This window comes from Ceratosolen solmsi, unplaced genomic scaffold (assembly GCF_000503995.2).
Source record: "Ceratosolen solmsi marchali unplaced genomic scaffold, CerSol_1.0 scaffold2, whole genome shotgun sequence".
NCBI classification, from domain to species: Eukaryota; Metazoa; Arthropoda; class Insecta; order Hymenoptera; family Agaonidae; genus Ceratosolen; species Ceratosolen solmsi.
This window is the reverse complement of record NW_011948422.1, coordinates 3,488,935-3,514,599: the sequence shown is the minus strand read 5'-3', so window position 1 is coordinate 3,514,599 and position 25,665 is coordinate 3,488,935. Positions and strand designations below refer to the sequence as shown.

At 42.9% G+C, this 25,665-nt stretch overlaps 1 protein-coding gene across 1 annotated transcript in view; it reads left to right on the top strand.

The window, feature by feature from the left end:
- The window catches only part of LOC105361816 (semaphorin-1A), a 269,541-nt gene that overhangs the window by 4,468 nt on the left and 239,408 nt on the right, over window positions 1-25,665 (top strand).

The following is a 25,665-nucleotide window of genomic DNA, read 5'->3' as shown; positions in this document are numbered from 1 at the left end:
GTCCCGGCGCCCGGCGATTCGGATATTATCTTTTCCCCTGGCCGTTGGTAGTTGTCGGTGGGTAGGGAGGTCGCGTTGCGAATCGAGTGGCTGTTTTTAGCGTCACGGGGTCCAATATACCCGGGAGCTTGAAAATTTTAGGCCTCGAGCTTGCGCGACTCCCTAAATACCCGAGGAAGCTCGAAACGCTATTTGGTGAGGACGATGCCTAGGATGCCTCGGCCCCTAATCACGTGCCATTTATGTCTACATAAGCAGCCGCCTGATTTCATACATCGAGATTCTCATGATATGCCGCCTACAATTTTACGAGCGCCCCTCCCACCCCTGCGCACTCGATGCTTAATATATGCGATTATAAGCGTCGGTAAATTTACCCCACTTTAATGGTGTGACTACATTGAAAATTATGCATGCGAATGGCTGCAACAAGGAGGCTGAAAGGCACACAGGACAGTCTCGCTTAGCCGTCTCATGATAATCTAACAAGCCCGGTGGATTAAAGTTGAATAAAGTGCGAAAAAAAGTGGGGTTGGGTACGGATGTGGGGGTGGGGGGATTGTTTGAGGGGGCTGGGATGGGGTGAAAGCTTCGTCCGAGGGCATAAAAAGCTCGTATTTCCAGGATCCGAGTCATACGCGTAACTTTATCATCCGTTCGGCTTAGTACCCGAAACGTTGATTTACTTTAAAGTGAAAGAGGCGCGTCGCGCATGAGCGCACGCGATGTACGGAGAGGGAAAAAGAGAGGCAAAAAGTCAGTCACCATTCATTCGAGCAGCGCCTATCCTCGACGTAAATGGAGGTCACGGCCCGCCCGTGAGATAAAACGATTAAATTCACTAACGCACGCACGCATGCACGCACGCACGCCCGTACGCATTCGTACCTCGAAGGAAGAGAAAGAAAGTGATAGAGAGAGAGAGAGATAGAGAGAGAGAGAGAGAGAGAGAGAGAGAGAGAGAGAGAGAGAGTGAGAGAGTGACCGAGAGATAGAGAGATAGAGAGATAGACAGATAGATGGAAATATATATATATATATATATATATAAAGAGAGTGAGGGGGAGAGATAAGAAAAAGAGAGCGGTTATTAAAAGCCTTGTTTAGTGACTCTGTCGTAGCGATTACGGGCCGCTGGGATCACAATTTTCGCCACTTACAAAGCCCCCCCCCCTCCACGCCGATCCCTGCTCTCAGCATTGTCTGCATCGTGTCTGCCATTATTTTATTTTAACCATGCACTGCTTGCTTGGCTTTATACATACGTTACATGTATGCGGGTGCGCACGCGCGCGCGTACATGTTCGAAACCGAGTGTTTGACGATCTCATATTCCCAAATGTGTTTTTACGTATCGCGAATAAATATTTGCTGCATCAACGTGTCGCACGCCTCCGCAACGCAAGATCGGACAAACAGACGCCACTTCCGCCTCTCCGCTAGCCACTTCACCTTAATTTTCATTAAATGGTCGGAACTTTGGATATCCATTCTGAGAGACGTCCAGCTTAACATTCTATATAGGGAAAATGTTCATCCGCGGCAGCCTTTGACCGCTCGAGGGACTTGGCACAAGAAACGCAGCCTCGCGGCCCTGCGCCAACTCGCTGACGCAACACTCGTCTGTGAATCCCCAAGGGCACCTCTCCTGACTTGTCCCCCCCCCCCTTCATCCCAGCGACACCGCTGTCCAAACACACGCGCGCAAGATTCCCATCCGATTTCGTCGGCTCGTCTGCGCCTCCTCCTCATCCTTCTCCCGCCGCTCCCCCACCCGCCATTTCTATATGGCTCCTTGGGCAGTAGAGTGGCATAAACTATTATAGTCTTTCTTCATTTTTTCGCTAATCCGGCGTCCCCCTATTCTTATATGACAGCATATTTTATTAGGATTGCTATTATTATGCGGATGACCTCGATAGTTCCAACGGCTCCTTATGCGCTTCCTGTTTAATTAAGCTTTTTCCATTATTTTTCGCCTTCGCTAGCCGCGAGTCGCCCACTACAACAATAAACTAGCCAGGGTATTGATAAAAAAATCTTAATGTTATTATTGTAATGCTTAAGATACGCCAATGAATAAAAATGTCGAAAGTTCAGCGAGACAAATAAATGAATTGGCGTTTGTGTTTCGTGTTTCCAAAAATCATCGTAAATTTCTTTCTCTCCCTCTATTACCTCTTTGGGTCTTTCGTTTGCTTTCGTCTTTTTTCACCTATTTCATAAGCAGCGGACGCTGAAAAACAAAAGAAAATTTCACAAGTTCTTTATAAAGCGTAGAAACAAACGTGTGTACCTATGGATTCACAAATATTGGTTTACAATACAATTTTGAATGATTACTTCGACTATTATTTAGCAGAGCGCTAAACTCACCATGTTCGTCGTTATTTAAATTAAATAAGTGGTTAATAAATGCCGATAATAAGTAGCTCTCGTTTACAGTTTCTGAGCCAATAATAAGAATTACAATGTCGTAACAACTTATTAGACCGTTGATCTTAATTATTGATTTTCTCGTTTGTGTTTTCTAAGGGCAAACGTGATTGAACGGAGCGAGCTTTTAGTATATCGATGTCGCTAATTCAAGGATCATATGTCTCGTGGACTTTTAATAGTAATATTATACAACCATGGTATTTGCAAATGAAGGAACGGACGAGACGAAATCAACGAGGGTTCACTGTAATTTTCTAGTCTACTTTCATTTCGGCTTTCGCGTTCGTCTGCCGCGCTGCATCAAAAAGACTCTCGACTAAGCTCCGCTCGCCGCCATATTTTGGCGCATAAAAATACAAAAATACCACGTCATGCCTACGCTATATAACTATGCGGCTACAACTTATGAATACTTTTTTCTTTATTTCCCGATTGGACGCCATTACTTATAGTTCTCTTTGCATTTCTTTCATTACATGGTTCTCCAAAGTGGCCATTTCAGAGTAATGAAACTGACTCACCCCAGATAGCCTAAATCACGAGTAGTTTCGCTTCCGTTCTTCCCCTCTCTCCAATTTTTTTATTTAAATCTTTCTCCATTCTCTCTCTCTCTCTCTCTCTCTCTCTCTCCCTCATCATGTAGGAGCTAGAATGAAAAAGTTGGTCCTCATTGTCGGGAGTGAGAGAATCGTTTTTTGCCCAGGATTTTATGTGCGATTAGCATATCCATCATTCTCGTGGGCGCTCTTTCGCGTTAGTCGTGATTTTTCTTCGGACGGGCAGCCATTGATGTCAATTCTCTCTCTCTCTCTCTCTCTGTCTCTCTCTCTCTCTCTCTCTGTCTCTATCTCACCCTATTCTATTCTCCCGAGTATATGACTTTTAATGTCCAAATCAAGAAGTGAAGAATGCCGGCGTTTTCCTTCTTTTAAATGCTCCTACTCTTTAATGTTTCTTCATAATCACGTGCCGAGAGAGATTGGCGGGGGCTTTGTGAATGCTACTTTATTGCCGGTTTTTTATGGCGCGACGGTAGGAAATATTTCTCTGCGGCTTCTTCGGATTATGAAATCCGCGAGATTTAGAATACACGTTCCGTATTAATTCGACATGTTGGATGAAATGAGGCTTTCGTAATCTACTCGTTAGAAAATTGCCGAATCCGACTACTTACTGTCATTAGTCATTGTCATTAGACGTTATTGATTGCCGAATTTACGCTGAAGCGACAGTACATCTATAAATGAGAAGCTTTAGACAGAAAATCACGAGCAGCTCGATGAAATTTATTTCTCATTCTCCATCCAACGTACCAAGGAACGACGCACACATTAAAGAGCCAAAGTGATCCCATAGAGTCTCGCCTCGTTATTCGCCTTACAAGTTTAAATACCAGTTTTTCAGAAAACACAAGCGTATTTAAATTGCAAAAACGCCATTAATACGATTGCTACTGCTTAAACTTGGTTACGCACTCGGACGTGGATTGGACCTTAGAGCGCTTGAAATGCCAGAGTAAGGGGCTGCAAAAAATGCAAATTGTGCACTGTGATTTATCTCTAACCACCTTCGTTCCTCCATCTTTCCTTCACTAAAGTAGTGCGATTGTGGCAGGCCACATTGAGGCCGAAAGAATTCCGAGTCCCCGCGATTAACCTGCGGCGTAAAGAATGGCGCAAGAATAAAATGGGATGCAGATAGCAGCAAGCCAGTGAGAGCGAGTAAACGAATGGGAGAGTGGGAGATAGATAGATAGATACAGAGAGAGAGAGAGAGAGAGAGAGAGAGAGAGAGAGATTCAGCATTCGCTTCATTCTCGTCGCGGTTGCAAACTGTGGATAAAGAGTCAACATAGAAACTTTATACGTTGTCATCTATATGGCAAAATTGTCCTCACTTTCTCCATACTCTTATTATTTCCTGTGCTTTCTAAGCTTTTATAAAATTTTGCCTTTAAACAAAGTCAAAGCCGCAATCGTACTTTATTATACTTTTTGAAGATTATATTAAGCGTTCGGTCATTTGAAGTTTTAATTTACAATTATTACCAAAAATAAAAAAGTGTTCTTTGACTCGTGCAAAAAGCTCGAATTTTCTTCGAATTTATGATGTTCCGTTATAATACAAACGAGACTTTACATGATGTTTTAATATTATTAATTTTTCCACTTCCTAACAATATTTAATACTTAACATTTTAAAAGAACAGAGACAAAAGGAAAAAACGATGAAAAAATATTGTATTATCGGCATTTTTTTTCTTTCGGAAGAGGACACTCGATAAATATTTTAAGTTTTCAGTTTCATCGTTTTCAACCATATATCTTTTCACTTTATTTTCATTACTTCCTTTGTTATTTGTCTTACGATAGTTACGTCTTTTCTCCAGTCACGAGGAGAAAGTATTCTTTACTCTAATTGAGTATGTACGCTCGGAGGCGTAACCTAAACATAATTTAACTTCGATAAAAATCACTTGACTTCATTTGAAGAGATAGAACAAAAACACAACTAAACTAAATCCCAGTAAATATTTGTTTTTAATAGTTAACTACACGCATGCGTCACTTACGTATACACTTATCGAGACAAGAAGAAGTATTACTTTAATTTAACAATACTTTCATCATTCGATTCTAAGTATTCGAGACGTCATTAGGTTATTACGCGGTAATGGTGTCCAATATTCCCATAAATCCAACACACTTTTCACTCGCAGTCGTCCAAAAAAGAACAAACGATAGAACAACCTCGCGTATTTCCCACGAGTATCCTCCCTCCACACGTACACCGTCAAATACGCCACTTGGGCTAATCTCTTTTCTCCGTCACTTTTTCAAGGGAGTCGGTTCTTTCATTATCGCCTCCGTTCCAACCAAGACTCCGACTTTGTTCGACCAACTCGCCCAACCGCTCGTCGCTTCCCTTCTATCTTCTTTCTTTCTCTTCTATCGCTCTCCCCGTAAAACCGCCCTCGCTGCACTTAACTAGAAAATAATTTCGGCAAATGCCGCGGATAACTCGTGTCTGCGATAATGGGTGCCTGGGCTTCCTGGCCCGGAGCCTGGCGCCGGGAAAGCCGGACTTGTTCGAGGTTATGTAATCGCGTCGAGTTGGATTTTGTTTGCACCAAGCCGCTCTCCGGAAGTTCCCCAATCAGCCGGCCGATTAATCGACGTCATTCCGACAATTGCCGGTACTATGATCGAGTCAATTCAATTGCATACCTTAGTAGCGATTTTTTGCGACGCGATTAATATTGAAGGGGTGGGGGAGGAGTGAAGGATCGGAAAAATTGTCGTTCGCTATACGGGAGCTTGTTGACTCAATTCTCAACCGAGGGATTTTCAAGTGACTTTACATTTTCACTATCGACTCGACTTTCACATATACTTTTTAACATACGGTGCCTAACCCTTGCAGAGCTTTTTGAATGACGTTAATGGCGTTGTAAAAACTTACATATCACGAGAATTATTATTACTCTGGGGATTATGACGCTTTTACTTTTTTACTTTTACGATATGTGCATATCTCTTATTTAGGACCTCGTGGATAGCGAGCAAAGCGACTGCATAGAACTTTGTACCGATAAAACATTTGTTCCGACAAATCATGCAATACGGATTTTGTTCGATCGCGATCCCGTGCGTACCCATTAACGGGTGAGGACATAAGCGAGCGGAACAAACAGTTTGAGCGGCAATTTTTGTTTTTTTTTTTTTAATGCCCCTGACGAGGATAACGAGATTGTTTGGCGAGCTGAAAGATCCGCGTGCTCGTAAATTCGTCAAGTAGTTGTCTAGCTTAATATCTTGGTGAATTCCTGATAAATTTGAAGCTTGTTTGCGGAGAGAAAGTTTTAAAATGTTGTAAGGACGAATAGGGGCAGGAAGAGAGCGCAAGATTAGGTACAATTTCATTATTATTCGGGTACGCGGGGTCAAAGTACTTCTGCAGCCGACCGCAGGCGAAAGTTCGCTGATGCGCCAAAAGTGCGCGATAAAGACAAAAGCACTTGGCCGGGGCGGGCGACCAATGTAATTGGAAGAAGGGGCGTTAATCGGAAAATTCCCGCTGGAATTTTTCCATCGCGATTGATCGGAATCCGCGGCGCTCGAAATCAAAAAGTTCTGGGCAACTTGCGCTGCCGTTATTACACGATCAATTCAAAGCTAATAATAAGTAAAAGCGAATAGCGCGAAACGCGATTCAGCTGGGTGGAAAGCTGCGAGAGAACTACGAGATCGCGGTCCGTGTGAATCGAAAGGGCTCGGGTTGCGTAGGGGGCAGGGATCCTAAGGATGGGGATTGACAGACGAGTGAGGAAGGGGGGAAGGGCTGTTCGTTCACAATGAGAAAGAATATAAGAAAGGGCCTGACTTTGCACCCGGTATAGCTCGCTTGTGTGTCTATGTATGTATGTATATATATATATATATATATATATATATATATATATATATATATGGATAGATAGAGAGAGAGAGAGAGAGAAAGAGAGAATGAAAGAAAAAAAGAGAGGCAGGGTATCAGAAAGAAAGTAAAAAGGAAAAAAAAGGGAGAAAAACGAAGCGAAATTACTTCCAGAGGGAGCGTGTTTCCAGTGCTGGAGGGAGCGCCATGTGCCGCGTCGTAATTCACTACCGCTTCTCTCTCTCTCTCTCTCTCTCTCTCTCTCTCTCTCTCTCTCTCTTTCGTTTTCGCTTACTCGTTCTCTTCGGGTCATAGGGAGTAGAGATACACGCGGCGAGCGATATGACTCGCTGAATTTCCAGCGAGAGAGACGAACGCCTCCGCAAAGTTAAAGAGAAAGAGGCGAGTTTGCACGGAGCGGCGGAAGAAAGAAAGCCGATGTGTGGAACTAGGCGATGAGGTTATTAACTATGTACAAGATAATGTGGGGGGGGGGGGGGGGGGTGGTGGGTGGGGGGGGGGGGGTGGGGGGGGGGTATTGGGGGGGGGGGGGGGTTAGAAGCAAAATTACGCTGTTGAAAACAGACGCGTGGCCAACTTTCGCTCCACACCGCTCGGAGATAAACACATTTTATGTGCTTATGCCACGGTAGCATTGTCATTTTTTCTTCCTCCCTCCTCGACGGTATCCTCCTCCTCCTCCTCATCCCCAGTCGTTGGCCAACCATGTAGCACTTATTCGCTAGCTGCTCCGTTATATCAATGCCAGTCGCTTAACCGAGGGGAGAGCTTTATGAGGGAGAAATCGGAATTTTTGTTTGTTTTGACTGCACCTACTCTTTCTAATCTGCATATAGAGTACTGTGTCGGGCGGACATTGATTTTTCATTGTAAAGTGATGTTGGCGGTAAGGGTGGTGGTGGCGATGGTGGTGGCGGTGGCGGTGACGGTAGCGGTGGCGATGACGGCGGCGGGGGCGGCGGCGGCGGCGGCGGCGGCGGCGCGTTCCTTGTGGTTAACATCAAGGTCTCTTATGTTTATTAAAGGAATATGTTACTTTGATAGTGAGAGTAAAATATCGTTGATATATTCTTTCGCGGGCCGAAAGAATTAGCAATTTTCATTATGTGCATTTATTTATGCCGATACGTCTGCGCCCCTCGCGGCTTACAAGGACGATTTATTTAAGGAGCACAATGTAATATATTACGATGACTGCTTGGAATATTAAGTTAAAAATGTTCACCAAGTGCTAAGGAGCGCATATAGCAAGTGGCTCTCCGACACTAAAACATCCTATTGTTCACGGAACATTGAACGCTAGCCTGGTGAAACTATGTTTTTTCTGAAAATTATTTTATATAAAATACACGCTCGTACCATTTTTTGCAGCAGCACTTTTTCATTTAATGTATCTTTTCTTATTATAAAAATTCATTATTTTTTTTTCCATCCATTAAGCGCTCATGGCGTTCGCTTAATTGTACATTAACTGAAAATTTATCGTACATTGGCCATTACATTGTTCGGTTGGTATTATTCATCGCTCATTATGGCGCGATATCTTTTGAAGTTTGACGTCGCGGTAAGTTGATATAATGAACAGTCATCTCCGCGACAAGAGCACTTATCGATGATTTCTTATCAACGCCCGTGTCGCATTGCAGTTGCGATCGATCGGCCATTATCAGCGCCATTAGAATCGTTGAATTTGTAAGTGACACGATTAGGCAGATCCAGGAAATTCGCAAAATAAATTATCAGTCGTGGAGTCATGGTTGCGTAGCCTAGCGCCAACCGATAGTGCCGTATCAACTAAACGTAGGTAGGCGCGCGACCGTGTATGTATAGGTATATGCATGCGGATATATGTGAGGTTCAGTGTTCTCGTAAGAGTCAAGTTAGGACTTGGGAGAAGGAAAAAGGCATCAGGGGCAACCAGGGTATTTGCGTAATTGACCGAGGAGAGAGAGAGAGAGAGAGAGAGAGAGAGAGGGAGAGAGAGATAAGGGGTCGCACGCGATTCATCTCTCTTTGTCCATGCGAAAGGCTCCTCGACTATCCATCATCGTGGCGGGGGAGGAGGCCTGAAATCACTTTTCAACACTCGCGAGGGACTGCGCGAGCGCAAAATGAATCGGACAAGGGTGGCGTCCGCATGCGAGCCGAGCGATCGATTTTACGAATCACAACGTTGACCGCCGTCCGGCAATCTGCATGTCTGGCCTCTTCTCCTCCTTATGCCTTCCCCGTCTGCTACACGTACCCCCTTCTCCAAATCGCCAAACCCCTCTCATCCCCTACATCTCACCGCCACGCGACTCATCGGGGGTGTTTGTATGTGTGTCTGACTCAACTGTGAGAGGGAGGAGAGAGAGAGAGAGAGAGAGAGAGGGAGAGAGAGTCGAGTGTCGGATATGGCGGGGCTCGCCCGATGATTCATGCCACTGGGAAGATCGCCAGCGATCGACAACCAATCCGACGCTCGCTGCTTCCAAGGGACAACAATCGAGGTTGGGACTCACAAGCTTAATCGCTTCGTAATTACTACCCTCGTAGCCGAGGATTCGCGCAGGTGTTACGTGAGGGGTTGAGGGGAGCGCGAAAAAGGATTATAATTTTAATGAAACGAAGGAGAGTTGTCCTTTGTGCGGAGACATTTTTCTTATAGACTCCGCTCGTTTGCTCCGATGATTTAAGTGTTTGTTTTTGCGAAAAATTGATTAATCGAGGCTGAGACTTTTGTACCTAATTTATCGGCCAAGTTGGCCGCTCTCGATAACCACGAACGACATTCAATATAAATGTCGAAATCATTTTTAGAAAAGGATTTTGCCACTTTAAGAAATTATAATGTATGATCTTTCGACGTTATCGGCCTTTTATTAAAAGGAGACGTCGAAATCTTTCGCGGTAGTGGCGATGCTGGCGGAGATGGGGGAGAATTTATCAATTCTTTGTGCCAACTATCGTGCCACGCCAGGTCTTTGGAGCTAAAAGTGCTGGATTACGCAATGTCGCAATTTACTTTATTATGCCTTTAAATAAAGAAAGCGCGTGTTTCCGGTCGCTAGATACATCGTCGATACATCTAATCGCGATAAGATATGAAAGTAATACCTGGCTTACTTAGCTTATATTTTTCAGAGAGCGAGTTATTTATTGATCAATAGGAGCTTTAAAAGAACAGTTTTTTTTTTCTTACTCTATGCGAAGAAAACTCTTCGTAACCTTTGTATTGAAAAACCTGTACGGCAAATCCTCATCAATCTTGTGCTGTCTAAATAAGCGGGCGTGCCCGGATTCTTGAAAGACCATTCGTTGAAACATAACAACGAAACCTCGATGAAGTCGTTCGTCGAGAATCAATAGACCTGCAAAAACCTCTTTGGGCATCCCTTTGATAGACTATTATTAGCAAAGAGAGCGACTTCACGGCATTTAATCCACAGGCATTGCCATCCCATCTCCACTCGTATTATCAACGTCGTTCGCAATAGCATGTCGACAAAGCAATATCGGCCGCCTCGTAAGGATTCAAGGACAAATATTGCAAAAGCGCGTTGTCGCGCTCTTCCCCTTCTCCCTTCCATCCCACGCTTCCGGCACTAATTCCATACGCATAATCAAGAACTCCGTCTCGTCTCGTCTCGTCTCGTCTCGTCTCGGGAAACTCTCCTATCACCCCTCACGCGCATCAGCCCCTGCACCCCATCCGAATTTTATCTTACGTACGCGCTTGTGCGCCTCCCACGCTATAATACTATAATAGGACAATAACATAGTCGTAAGAGGTTTGACGCAAGCGGTTTGAATAATTTTGCAAATAGCGACAATGAAACGCACTGTCTCTCGCGCAACACCTTTCTCGTCTTCCATGCTTATCGGGCATCGCTCGAGCTCTCTATCGAAATAGAAAGATCGCAAGAGGAGAGTTTATTTCAAGAATGCGTTCGACGCCCCAAGAGAAGAACATAGAGATCAATTTAGAAAGTGTAGTTTGGTAGGGATCGCGAAACGTAATGAAGTGATTCTCGACTTCGATTTCCGAGATTACGTACGATGATAAGGTTAGTCACGAGCCTGCCCAGCAATACGTTCCTGCACTATTCTCACGGACCTATTTCGACGTAAAAGCGTATTCGATGCGAGAATGACAAAGGAGCGAATTATCGAGGATCGCTTCGAGGCGCCAAGACTAAACGGAAGTAAATTTCGATCGTCAAATTGTCTGTAAAATAAATCCAGAGTTGCTAGAGAGTTCATCGTGTAAAATTCATTTCCACTCTTACACTACCTCTGACTGCTTTTACCTCATCTAACTCCCGTGGTGATTCCGCCCCCTCTTCCTGCCCCTCCTAATTCCCCCACCTCCATCACACACCCGTCACCGAGGAAAATAATCACTTTTTCTCGTACGTACTCTACTTTATGAAATTGTTCTTTGAAATTTTCAAATCAAATAGTATCCGAGATTATCGTCCAAGTCGTTCTCGTCCTAACCCCGCCCACTTCCCGATCTTCACTCACTCTCTCCTCATTCTGCCCCAATCATCTATCTCCATCGCTCCACAAAAAGTCCAATATCGCATTAATTGCACAGCGGGAAAAGAGAAACGAGCGAGCGATAAGCCATCGACTGGGCGCGTAGATAATTCAGCAAAGTTCTCATTATCCGCGTCCTCGTTGAGCGTCGCCGAGGCTCTTCGTGCTCAGTCATAGGCGATCGAGGTCACCACCGACCGCTCTTAACGCTTGACGCGCGATTGTCGCCTCTATTTTCCCATCCGCGCATCCGAAATGTCGCGCGCTCAATTTCAGATTCATTAATCGCCTCTGCGCGATCAAAGCAGCTACACCAATCAAACTATGGCACTCCCGATCCTGTTAAAGGAGCCTCTCTCCCTCGCCCCACTCCACTCCATCACACCAATTTACGGGCAATTTAATTTCGCGTTAACGTCTATGTTGGGGTAACGGGTCGTGCTACAACCAAGCGACCTTGGCGAATTATTAGGTCGTTTTCCGCTGGCTGTCGTGCAGCCTCGGACAATGCGGAGGATGGATTTCGAGAGGCGCGCACCCGGGCTTACGAGCGACAACGAGTCTACCGGTTACAGGATTAACGCCAACCGCGTATTATCGTTGAAGCGAATCATCGGAAAATAAAATAGCGGCAGCCGAGGACGCGATCCCGTGTGTCTGGCAGAGAGGATGGCGATGACATTGGCGGGGGTTGGATAACCAAGCTAAGGGTTGGGCGTTCCATGTTGTCCCGTCCAAGTTTACGAGAGACAAACGTCGAAAGTTTAAGTAGATAAGGGACGCGCAACGTTGCGAGTGCAAATGCGCTCGGACGGAGGTACATCGCCACGTTGACGACGGCCAGGAATTTCCTTCGTCCCTTCCTAGCGGCATTTGTCACGCATAAGTGTCTCTGAACGCGCAAAAAATGCCGTTTGGCCGGAAAAGTCGTTTCGCCAGTTATATCCCTTTGGATTGCTACTAAAGTAGGCAGCAGATAGCTCGTTCGTTATTTATTTCGTTTATTTATTGTTGTCATTTAGTGTTTATTTTTCTTTACTCGTTCGTTTATTTATCGTACGTGCCGTGATGTTGGTTGCGCACACCTGACGCGACAACCAGCTGCAACAAGCTCGCGCACGCTTATCCTCTACGTAATATATAATGAGCGCCGGCGCGTTCGAGTAAATCTTTGTCGACTCAATGCGATCGCGTAGCTCTCCACTCGCGATATTCGATTACGGCGTTAAGGTCGTTAATTCCTTTTTAACTCGCTGCATACCAATATCAATGCAGTCCGTGCCTTTTTAATTTTCAACGGATTAATGCGAATCGCGCGTGGCTCGGCTCGTCGCATTGTTCGCTCCCGCTAATTTGCTGATATAATTGCCGAGTGGCTGGATCGCCGGGGATTTCCGAACACGTAATTATATTCCTGAGGGCCAATTGTATTTGGCCAGACGTATTAGTGTGCATGTAAAGTGCAATCGTCTTTGGGTGGCTCGGCTGCATTCGGCAGCGGTTCCGGGCGCATTATCGATATTAGCATCGGAGCCTCGAACGCCCAATTAAAAACAAATAACCGAGCGTTCAAGTGCGAAGCGTTTCAATATGCGCAAAATGTAACTCGACGCACGGCTTTTCGCCCATACGTGCCCTCTCCGCTCTCATACGAACGCGCCACCCCAAACCTCCTCCCCACCTTTAACCCATCTTTAACTCATCTACCATCCCCCAAACGCCATCACCACCACCTCCCTTGGAGCAGCTCTCGATCGCATCCCAATTATGCAATTATATGCCACTAATGCACTTGCAAATAGGCTCGGGCTCGTTCGCGGTGTATGGGAGTGACGCTGACATGGGCGACGCGACGCTACGATCGACCCTTCCTTCCCTACTAACCACTCGATATGTGTCTGCATTTCACCAAATGTGTATTTAGACTATCGTATTTCACACGTGTCCGTTGGTCGCCGAGGCACGACGACGATGGCTTTCAACGCGCGGCCAATCAGCCCCGGCTCATTCACGTGCCTTTTGTCTAATCATATATAAGTACGAGCTCGCATTATTTAAGTGGATCGTCGATATTTTTCATTCCGCTTCCGATAATAATTTAATAATCGGGCTCGATAACTCGCTTGTGCAATTTTTCTTCGGCTACGAATGCTTACGCTTAAGGGCGAAACTTGCGCCGCTAATAATATCATTAGTCGAATGCCTCAATCGAATAATAAATAAATTACGGCGCTTGATTAGTGCTTATGGTCATACAATTCAAAGTCCACCAATGTCAAAGGATAGGCGTCTTATTACAATAAGTTTACATTTGTTTGTTTGTCTGGGCGTGCTTGTGGTTAGGGCGGATTGGTGGGGGTGTGAGGAGTTAGAATTTTTAACGATACTGCTTTACCCTCGAATCGCTGAGTTCATTTATTTGTCTTACGTAAGACTGGCCAATAAACTCCGCGTCCACGTACTTTGGCATACATCGATACGTACGCCTTTCGTCACTTTCATTTCGTGCATCCGTTTACGGCATTGTTTATTCGCTAATAAATTTCGCGGAAATTGATCTTCCCATATTCAAGTGTAACTAGCAGCCGTATACTTAGTACAAATGAAGTAATGCTGATTGCGCGTTGCCCGAGTAGCGCATCATCATTCCATAATTGCAAGTCAACATTAATGGCCGATTATTATATCGTAGTTATTTTTCGTCAAGCAGCCACGGCGATGTGCACCATTAACGCGAACAATCTCTTATAACTTACAGTTTGCTCGTTTAGTTTAACGACGGCGCAAATTAAGCAAGGCAGACTAGGTGTTGCATGCGGCGACGTCGGTGACTTCTTCGTCGACTTGCATTTTCCTGCCAATTAACAAAGCAACGAGTCTCAGCCGAAAACCCAAATAAAGAAAAACCACGCGGAAACAAACGAAGCGAGAGGTGAAAGTGGCGTGGGTCGACGCGTGAAAGTCAATGCATCGCGGGCTCGCGCCTGCGGGCGGAGCGACATGGGGCAGATGGGGGGGGGCGGTAGTAACCTCGTCCTAGCGCGGATTTATGCGCACCGTCGATCAAACGCGCGCGTGCGTTTGATCGATGACGACCCCTCGACTTGTTGAATATTTCATTTTGCGTTTCTTATTTACCGCCCGACGTGGTCGCGACTACCCTCTATTCTCATTTTTTGCACATGCGTTATCCATCGTTTGATTTGCCCCTGTGGCGTCCTTAAGCTTGACTTACTCCTGGTAGACGCCTTTTATACAGGGGCTGTCAGTAAATGACAGAGGCGGAAGCGAGATTGAGAGAGTGAGAGAGAGAGAGAGAGAGAGAGAGACAGGGAGAGTGATTGCGAGTGAGAAGGGGGTTGGGGGTGGATGGGGGTTGCGGATATCGTATCGGCGAATGAATGGTGAAACGAAGCGTCGACGATGGCTTTGAAGGGAAACGTCGAGTCAATAGTTGTGGAGGTTCGATTGCGCGGCCCATCAACTGGCGCGTACGCCTGCAACTTGTGCGTGCGTGCGTGTGTGTGTACGCATAAGCGTGTGCAACTTTGTTAGGGAAATCATTGTTACGATCGCGAGATTTTAAACGGCGAGTAGTATCGATTGGTTGTTAATCACACGTCGAGAATTGTTAAAGTAGTCGACGAGTTAAGCGGGCACTTTTTTTTTGGGCATCCTCCCGTAGTTTAAGTTTCAGAGAAATTACATTGCAAAATCGGTAATCGATTGGACGTATAAGTATTGTTGAAAAAAAAAAAAGTCTATTTCCCGAGGATTTTTATTTAAATTTTAAGATGGATAAGCGAATTGGACGAAAAATGTCCCACTGCCTCTGTACTTAGTAATTACAGCTATATTATTAAGCCGCGTACGGAAAGCGCACTAACACTGGTTTCGATAGACGGGGGGGGGGGCTGAGGTTGAGCAATAATACGAAGGGGTTTCCCCGTAAAGTTGAAAAATCAAAGACACCGTGAGTATGGTCGTAGAATCGCTTATAAATCAACGAGACGTAGGACAATCGCAATTTCTTTGGATCTTGGGTAGTGAATTACCTAGTCCAATCGGAGCTGAGAGGTCGCATACGTGTAGCGTATGTAGGCGATGGCGGTGAGTGGAATGAGTGACGGTGAGAAAGGATGAAAGAAAGTGTCTCGCACACTTGATGCTGCTCACACGAAGTAAACGAAAGTAGCCAAGGTTCCGCGACCTCGAATAATCGTTTCCTCCATTTGCAGTGGAATGTGCTGAGGATACGAAATCCGTGTGTGTATGAGAAAGAGAGTGAGAGAGAGAGAGAGAGAGAGAGAGAGAAATAGATGGAAAAATTATCGAGCAGTCCATTTTTCGCAGTGGGGTGGCTAGGAGGAAGGGGGTTAGCCGGGTGGGCGGAAGGTGTGGGAGGTTGGGGGGCACCGCACGACGAGGTGACGCACGTATAGAGTTTGAGTGGGTCTTGTAATTTTTTTCAAGCAGCGTGCCAAAGCTATTTGTTCGTAAAATGCGCCATCTCGTCGTCTCCCTTCTTGTTGGGCCACCCACGATTTTTCTCTACGGACGCCCGTGGATTATCGACGAGCGATCCAATTGCCGTGTCCAGAGTAGGACATGTCGAGCGCGGCGGGAAGAGAAAAACCGAAAAGATAAAAGATAGATAGTGAGAGGGTCATGGTTGATGGGGTGATGGGGGGGGGGAGAACCTATGTAAGATAGAGTGAATTACATTGAATTTCATTAAGGGCGAATGGCGCGGGGCAGTTTGTGTTATTCTTTGGAAGATACGGATGAATTATCACTGTAGTAGTTCGTCTGAGAAATGATGCAGAGTCCGTATTTGAGAAAATTGTTAGTTTCATTACTTTAATTTGTTATTATCAATTAAGACATACTCGCTGATTCGATAAAGTGCACAATTTTTATTATTAATAGACACGAATGGCTGGTCGATGCTATTCGACGTTTATTTATTGGAAATCAATACACATGGGCGCTTTTTAAGCGTTGACAGGCAATTTTGGTCACTTAAAGATTCTAAAGCTTTAAAAATGTTTGAAACGCTAGGTATGTAAAAATAGAAACCTTCCTCCAGCCACCTAACATCTTTATACTTTATTGAAATATGACATATTCGAAGATTAGAGCAAATCTAGAAATGCTTATTATCAATTATGATAATGAATTATAAAAATAAATATGAGATATTTATTTAGACATTGTCTAAATAGTAGCTTGTCAAAGCCAGAAATACGTCGTAGGTAAGAAATTGGGATATATCGATCGAAGGCGTTTGGAGTATTAAGAAATAAATGTGGAATGATGGTAGTATGTTTCTTAATTCTTATCTTACTTTATCCAATAAATAATTTCATTTAGTTTTATATTTTGTCGAATATCAAACGAAATAAAATATTTTAAAAATTAATTCTACGCTTATTAGCATGCAGTTTGCAATTTAAGGTTAATAGGCTCGTTAACAAAAGTTAGGCACTAGGCGAATGAGTTGTCTATTACTAGGTGAGAGGATATTTTTAATAAATGAGAAAAACTTTATGCTATTATAATTGTATTGTGTTTCTTGAATTTTTCTTAAGCTAAGACGTTAAGCATGGCTCGTTTTAGCTATTAGGCCATCAATTCTTTTTACCATTGTACAATTTTGCTTTCCAATTACGGTAATCCCATTCTATGCTTGTATTAGTAGTCATTGCTCGAGAGAAAATATTCGTATGAAAGCATTGTTGGGGAAGAAGAGTATCGGAAAATGCAACACTTAATCGCAAAATGATGATTTTCTGTTGTCTCTAGGTAGTGTTCGACCAGATCACTAAATAACGGTGGCGCGTGTTTCCATAAATATTTCCTTTTCACTTTCATTCCTGAGCCGAGAGCTCTCGATCTTTACTTTACTTGACGTTTCAATTGCCAAAAGTGTGTAAGGTAACAGCTTCGTTCGCGCAACATTTTCATGCTCTTTAAAAATTATTATCACTGTTAACGTCCGAATTACCATTAGTATTAATAACGAGGATTGGGGCTTAAATTTTTATTCGAATTGGCTTGTTTCATCGGTCAATTAAAACTATGGAAATACTGTTTTAAATAGCCTTTTATAAAATTCATTATTTCATCGGCATTCTGACCATAAAATTTTGCTCTTTATTGTCCAACCTGTAAATAGCATGGATATTTAGTTGGCAAGTCAATATTAATTAAAAACATATAGTTTACTAAACCTTGCAATGTCTCGAATGTTCCATTGGAAAAGCACAATGTACAAATGAGCTATTGGTGAAAATTTTGAAAAAATACAGCAAGTAATTGAAATTCACGTGCGATCTCTGTTATTCCTCGTTCCATGCGGCTCATTAACTTTTGACAAAAACAAAAAAAAAAAATAACAAAAACAAAAAAAAAACAAAACAACAAAAAACAAACAACAAAAAACCAAAAAACCAAAAAAAAAAAAAATCAACTTTCAAGAATCTTCGATCGCACTGAATGATAAATATGTTTTTTGATCGCTGATTCGTATCCTCTTTAAGACACTGGAAAATGCCTTTGCCATGCATGTCATTGGCATATAAATATACAGTTAGTTTAGAGTTTGGTGGGATTGATTTTATAATACCATTCATGAATATATCGGGATTTCATCATTAACTATCCATAATTTCACTGCAATATCATCGTTGAATGACGAAATGTCCATTTAATGAATAAAAATGATATATCGACTGCAGGGATATAAGGTTTGGCCAAAATTGGTGGTAATTAATTGGGATCACGTGGGAAATACTGAATTTATTATTCGTACACTAATGCATAATAATACCATTCTCGTGTAAAATAGGGTACTTAATTGTGTAAACCATGTGTAAAGTGTCAAATTATCGTTAGATGTGTTGGTATTACATTGGTAGCCTTAATTAAATAAAATAAAGCAAAAAAGCCGTTTCGCGTCTGGGGCTTTTGCGAAAGCCTAACACATATATGAATTATGCAATTGTTTTAAATACATTCCAAGACACATTATTATTATTATTATTATTATTATTATTATTATTATTATTAGAGTTTGGAATTTCCCTCGAGTGATATCTTTATTGCACCTTCATTACCAAACTTTGATAAAGCTTGCCTATTTCATTATTTATCCGTTCAGTTTCGTTTTTATTTAATTTTTTATTTTATTTTCTGCCTTTGTTTTGTTTTGGCAATCCAATTTTAATTTGGCAATTAAAAATACCGCATTTTGATGACACCTCAAAACAAATAAAAATACTCGGAAAGCAAAAGCAAAGCCCGTGCGTGAGCCCGTTCATTTGAAATTAATCGAGTTCGCTCTCGTACCTATGAGTCCCTTGAAAATTTAATAAATAGCCTATTCAATAATAATTATCGTTGATTACGATGTGGTCGAGAATAATTGAAACAATTCAATTCAATATACAGCCACAATCGTTTGAACTGTATTTCAAATTTTCAAACACTGGCGATTCTTTTGCACCAACATCTCGTTAAAATGCACTTAAAATACGCACAATACAGTAGCAATTGTTCTTTTTCGTCCTCGCGTTCTCACACGTAACGCTTCGTGTACTAAGAAATGCATTTTAGCGCATAATTATCTCTCGGACAATTGTCGGGATGTTTAATTGTGCCTTAACCGAGCCTCGCGCCAAGTATTCGAGTTACAGGTCCAAGCCATCAACTGCGTGTCTGTCTCAGGTTGCTAGGCGCAATCGTTAGCTTTGTAATAGCTTTGCAACACACGCACCGGGCAACATTATCACCGTCTTATTCCTGGGAATTCCGCGAGGAATAATAATGTCTGCTTCATGAGATGGAGGGGAGTGGAGTAAGGGTCTCCTATCTGTAAATATCGCATGGGTATTGTCTGTAACAACAAGAGCGCCGACTCGATAGCCTTGCAGAACCGAGCGAATGAAGGAACTTTAGTGAGAAATGAATTTCGCCTTTCGTCTCGGGGTGCTGGAGGAGCTCCCTCGTGAGTACCAATCGAAGCCCATTTAGCATTCTCCTTTTCGCAATCGCGAGTTTGGAAGGTCGATGGGAGTCTGCAGATGGCTGCCTCTACGACAAGCTGATTTCGCCCGTAAAGCCTCTATCGTTGCTACGTCGTGGTAATTAGGAGTTGCTCGAGTCGGCCCCGGGTGATGATTCCTTGCCACTCCTTACCACACCAGGGCACAATGTTTGCCGAGCGGTTGAGATTGCGATTGCCGGGCTATCCCCGCGGCTTATCACAGCAAACGCGTAAATGCCCTTTTGTGTGTCGCGGTAGTAGTAGTATGGCACTGGGGACTCGCGTCAGCTGTACCATTGAGTCTGGCTCGGCTCCTCTTTTCCTTCTCTCGTGATTCTTTAGCTATTGTCGCTTTCACTCAATGTCGTGGACATTGGCGTACTCGGGATTCGCTTTTCTTTATTCCCTATAGATTTTCGAGGAGTTTGGCGCGCATCTTATTATTTACTATTATAATATATACATTTGTTCAGCAAACCCTTCATAGTCGTTGTAATGGCTTAACGTTACACTTTGCTTTTACTAATGCGCATTACTCTAAGAATAGGTAAGACCAAAGCCATTTACCCGGTAATTGAGTGTAATTTAACATAAATTAGTTATAAATTTTGTATTAATACATTGATTAATACAGAGATTGTATGTCCTTGTAAGATAAGAGCGAATTGTCGATAATAAAAATATATGGAATATATTTATGGTAGGTATTGTTCTATATCCCTACATGAATACATAATCAAGAATATATACATAATTTTTGAATTATTTTAATATTGCAATTAGTTCAATGGGGGGGCAATTTTAACTTCCTGTTAATAATATGCATACGTCTTCGGCCCCTCTCGAGCAGCACAGTGAACAAAGTGTGAGTGAGTGAGAGAGCTAGAGAGAGAGAGAGAGAGAGAAAGAGAGAGAGAGAGAGAGCAGAGGGGATGATGTGTTTGGTGTGGAAGGGAAGTGGGGGAGGGGGAGAGAATAAAGTACGCTCTCCGTTATTAGATTATCCCTTGTTCGCTAATGAAAATTCATCGACACATTGTGGATGAGTAGGTGTAGTGGCTCGCGGATAGCAAGATTCGCTTGTCTACTGATGCTGTTATTTTATAATGTCGTCCTCGTTAAAATTTGCCGGAGCTCAGCCGTCAGTTCTCATTGAAATTTAATAAGAAGCAAAGAGGAACCGCTGTTTTTACACTTGTGTATGAGCGTATGCACGAGGGGGCGCATTGATTAAAAGCGAAATCAAACGAAGAGAGTCAGAGAGAGAGAGAGAGAGAGAGAGAGAGAGAACGACGTTGCATTCCATGAGTACTCAAAAGTGCCGCTGCCAAAGTTCGTTTTGTTCTCGCTCTCTCTCTCTCTCTCTCTCTCTCTCTCTCTCTCTCTCTCTCTCTCTCTCTCTCTCTCTCTAGCTCTCTATCTCATTATATATATATATATATATATATATATATATATATATATATATATATATATCACTCTTGTCACCCCCACTCACCTCATCCTTTTGATAAAAAATAAAAAAAATTGTTGTTTCACTCGGAAAGAGACAACCAAAAAACGAAGCTAGAATCGTTGTATCACGCGTCCTCGCAATCTTCCGACGTAGTACATTTGATGAGGAGGAGGAGGCGGAGGAAATGCCAGGCAGATGGCCAAGGGATAATGCGGGGGTGGTGAGTGAGGAAAGAGAAGGGAGAAGTAGCGATTCAAGCCTGTGTCGAGCCTGTGTATAAACATTTTTTTCTTTCTTTTTTCCTTTCGAGCGATCGTTACAGCACGTACGTCGACTAAATTCTTCTTGCGTCTTTGTTTTTACGCAATGTTTATGGATTATTGTTGGACCTGATGCGATACTAAGAATATAACGCTTCGGGGAGCAAGATTGCAAATTGAATGTTTGCGGGTAATTCTTGCCCAAGGGATTAATTATACAGACCGCAAGCGAGGGGCTTATAACAAGAAAAAAAAAACAAACAAGAAAAAAACAAAAAAACAAAAAAAAACAAAAAAAAACAAAAGAAGAAGGAAAAAAGAAAAAGAAAATAATTGAATGATACCGCTTCTCTTTTAGGCCGATTCCTCTTTCAGTATCCTAATAAGCGATCTTCCAGTTTGCTAGACATTTTAATAATGAATATTGCATTGTCCATCTATATGTTAGGAGAGTGGATTTTGGAATTATCTATGGCTTGTTTACATAAGGCAAGATTGCGCTGCTTTATTACTTTATTCTAGCGTTAAGTCAACTCTCCGATACGTGGATAAAGACTATTAAAATTATCTTAAGCGTATCGCCTATTGCGAAATTGCCTACTCCCAATAAAACTTTGTACAAAATTACGTGCTGCCTGCGCTTGGTGCAATATCCTTATATAAAATTACTATATTATCATGCATTTTCCAGCAATTTAGCGAAACGAATGATTTGCATTAGCAGTAATATGTTTATTTCGTCTAATGCCAAAGCATTACATGTACTATAAAAACGCGTGAAAATGAATTTAGAATTAAGTGCGTAAGTGCCTTTGTAAGGGCAAATTACAAATCATAATTGCATACAGTGTAATTATCTTCATGTGCGCGATCTAACGATACGATATTTTATGACACCGCGACTTGATGAAGTTCTCGGCTTAGGACTTTTCATAAAAATACTCGATTTCTCAAGTTCTACCGTGATGTCAGTGACGCGTTTGCGAAATGCTGGGAGACCCGTCAAATGCAATTCGTGCCGCGTCTCCCCGTAGTCCCGCGCCGGCTAAGCACGAAGACGTTCGGCAAATGATTAATTAATGTGGCAACCTGGCAATTCTATTAATTGGAATGCGTGGATCGGGTCTCGACGATCGGGCAAGCGACGTCAATCTCCGCCACTACTGCCTCGACTCCTCCGAGCGAGTCTATTGTCTGGACGGTGCAACGCCGCGCAAATGCGAGTACGTGGATCGCTTCTCTTTTCGATCACCACCAGCTTCAGTCCCCCGTCCTTCTCCTAAGCCTTCGCTCTACAGGCCCACCACGAAGCTTCCATTCAAGCCAAACCTCAAAGCCTCGTAGTTTTTGCGATGCTGCCGCCTCCCGTTGCTCCCTATGCACTTTGTGTAACATGCCGGTTTTCGAGCAAACTGCCTCCTCCCCCGTATCCACTGCCCTACGAGCTCGCGGCCCTTATTCGCTCTGCGCTTCGAATACGTATTGCGCTGAGGGCGTATAGGCCGTTAAGTGCTCGTCGAGTGCATCCGTACACGTTACGTGCGCCCGGAGATCACGAGCGCAACCCGTAGCACGAGTCCTTTACCACCCTCTGCTTCCGTCCTTGCCCACCCCTCCCCCTCAGCCGAGACCTTTTACATTAACGAGCCGGCAGAGGGGCTCTTCGAGTAGGGAGCCGAGAAGTTTTTTTATTTTCCCTTTTTGGTTAGAAATGACAATTACAGTGGTCAATGATATTCCGATGCACGCGTCTTTTCCCTTTCCCGGAAATAATGCCGACGGGGAATGTAAGAGGTGAAAATTTCCGAGGCAAAACATCCGCCCTGGTATCTTAATTTCAAAGAGCGAAAATTACGGTTCTTGAGATCTCGAATTGTCTGAAATTTTATGGAGAAAGTGCAAGAGTACTCGTTGGCGAGATTTATTCGAATGGGAATAGATTCAAATGTGTCACTGACTGTCCTATATGTGAAATCGATAAGATATTCTTAAATTGAAGTATCTGAATGCAAATATTTGCTCAAAGATTTATGAAAATATTTTTGCGGCTTTGAAGAATCGTTGAAGAAAATAATTCTTATTCATTATTGTACTACAAGGCTCGTGTTTGTGTGCATGCGTGTGGGCATTGAATCGTTCGTCGACGTGGCAAACGCGCGAGCAAATGCACCTTATATGGAAAAATAAGACGTAATAAGGTAAATGGTAAGATAGGGTTAAGGGCAATGATAAGAGACGCAATTTAACATAAATTGTCAACGGTGTTTGAAAACATTAAATATCGTAATAGGATAGTGATTGTAACTAATGAGCATTGTTTCTCAATTACATACCCATACGTACGCAATGACAATTCAATCAATGCTCAGTCGTAAAAATACTTGTAAATTCATCTTAAAATAAGCATCATTTACGCAATTTAAACAAATGAATAAAGTTTAATAATTTCATGAAATCTATTGAACTATGGGACTCGAATCGAAGAGTAAAATTTTTTTGTGTACATTTTTTACGAAATTGGAATGTAATATAACGATATATATATATATAATTATGAAGAATTGTGTTGATTTTGTTGATGTTGATTCGCTTCAAAGCATGGTGATCTGAGCAATGCAAATGCCTTTTGAACTTTAATTTGAAATAAAAGCTAAACAATAAGATAACATTGAGTTACCACAGGACAATCATTACTTATGTAAGTTCAAACTCTTTGAATCAAAATCCATGAATGAAATGTTATTGGCGGCGGAGTTTGATAAGAAAGGCGAATACACTCGTACTCGATATTTGTATTGTATTGTAATTTTATTGAAGAAAGGCAGAAATCCATGCACTTGTGCTGAATATCGTCTGCTGAATTTTCCGACTTTATAGACTTTCGTGGGCATTAGAATTTTCATCTTTACCAGTTAATGCGTAAGGCTATACTCTCGCACACAGTGACGTCCGAAGATACATATATATATATATATATATATATATATATATATATATATATATATGGAGAGAGAGAGAGAGAGAGAGACAGACAGACAGATAGACAGAGTGGGAGGGCCAGGAAAAGAGCGAGATCCGTAGCTCGGGGGCTAATATAAAACAAAATGTCGTAGAGGTGGCGAGCAGCGTCTCTCCTTCTCTACCGGAGATCAGTTTCGTACGAATCGAGCACAAACGACGCGCGGACAATGCTTATATTGCCACTCGAGGCGAAATGAACTCTCTTCCACTCTTCTCTCGAGTCCTCGTTAAATCGATTGCCAGTTCGTTCACCCCTCTTGGCTCAGGATAGGGCCTCGAACAACATCGACATCAGGAGCAGCAGCAACAACAACAACAACAACAACAACAACAATAACATCGAGAACAACGAGAATGACGAAGGGATGAAGGAAAGCGGAGAAGCGAAGAAGCCGCAAGGAGAGTAAGGATTATTGCAGGAGAAGAGGCTGGCTATTTGATCGATGAGAACGCATGATGATTCATGTGGAGTGAGTGCTGGGTAAGGAGTGGGAGGGAGCGAAGGAGGTTTCACCTTGCTTTCCCTTCCTAATGCCGGGGGCTCATCATTGCACCCTGCAATCGATATGCGCCGCGTCCGTCATATTTGGCCCGAAGAAGGACCGTCTGGGCGAATAAACGTTTACTTTCTAACATATTCATTAGCGAATGGCGGATTTCCGGGCTTGTGCTCTCTTTCTTTTCACGTCAACGACGATATTTTACGTGTGCTAATGACACTGGTGAATGAAGTCGCGCGACGCAGCATCCCGAATTAAGCAATGTTATTGGCTCAGATGTATTATTATTAGTCCGCTTCATCGTTAGTTTCGGTCGTTTGGCCAGTGTGGTATAATTATTTCTTCAGATGTATATGATTGAAACGCCATTAATAAGTGTGCGTTATTGTTTGTACGTGGGAAAATTATTTGTAGATATATAATGGTTGTATTTGGTTATTAGATCGGAGATTCATTATTATTGTCGGGCAATGCGATCCCGATAAAATAATTAGTCATCGGTTTAACCATTGGGTTAAGTTTTATGCACATGGCAGTTCCAACGCTAATTGTGCGAAGCGCCGGTTGGCGGGAGGGAGAGGGGGTGATTAGCGTAAGACAGGCTCAGGGGTAGATGGCCGCCAGTATAGAAAGAACATTCTTTCACAAGTTAATAAAGAGCGCTAAAATGGCCGAAATATCTTTGCGTTAATTAACTCAAGGAAAGTTTCCGGGAGTCACTAAAAATTCCGTTTACCGTATCTCTTGGCTCTGGAATAATATTCTTCCTTGACATTCTCTCTTTATCTCTCTCTCTCTCTCTCTCTCTCTCTCTCTATATATATATATATATATATATATATATCTTTCATTATCTGTCTAATTCGGGTGAATTGATTACGGCGAGCTCCCTCCTACACGTAGAACATCGTAAGTTTTTCACGGGGATTATCCACCAGAAAATTTATAAACCCAATTTTCGCGCGCACTTCGCGATTCTCA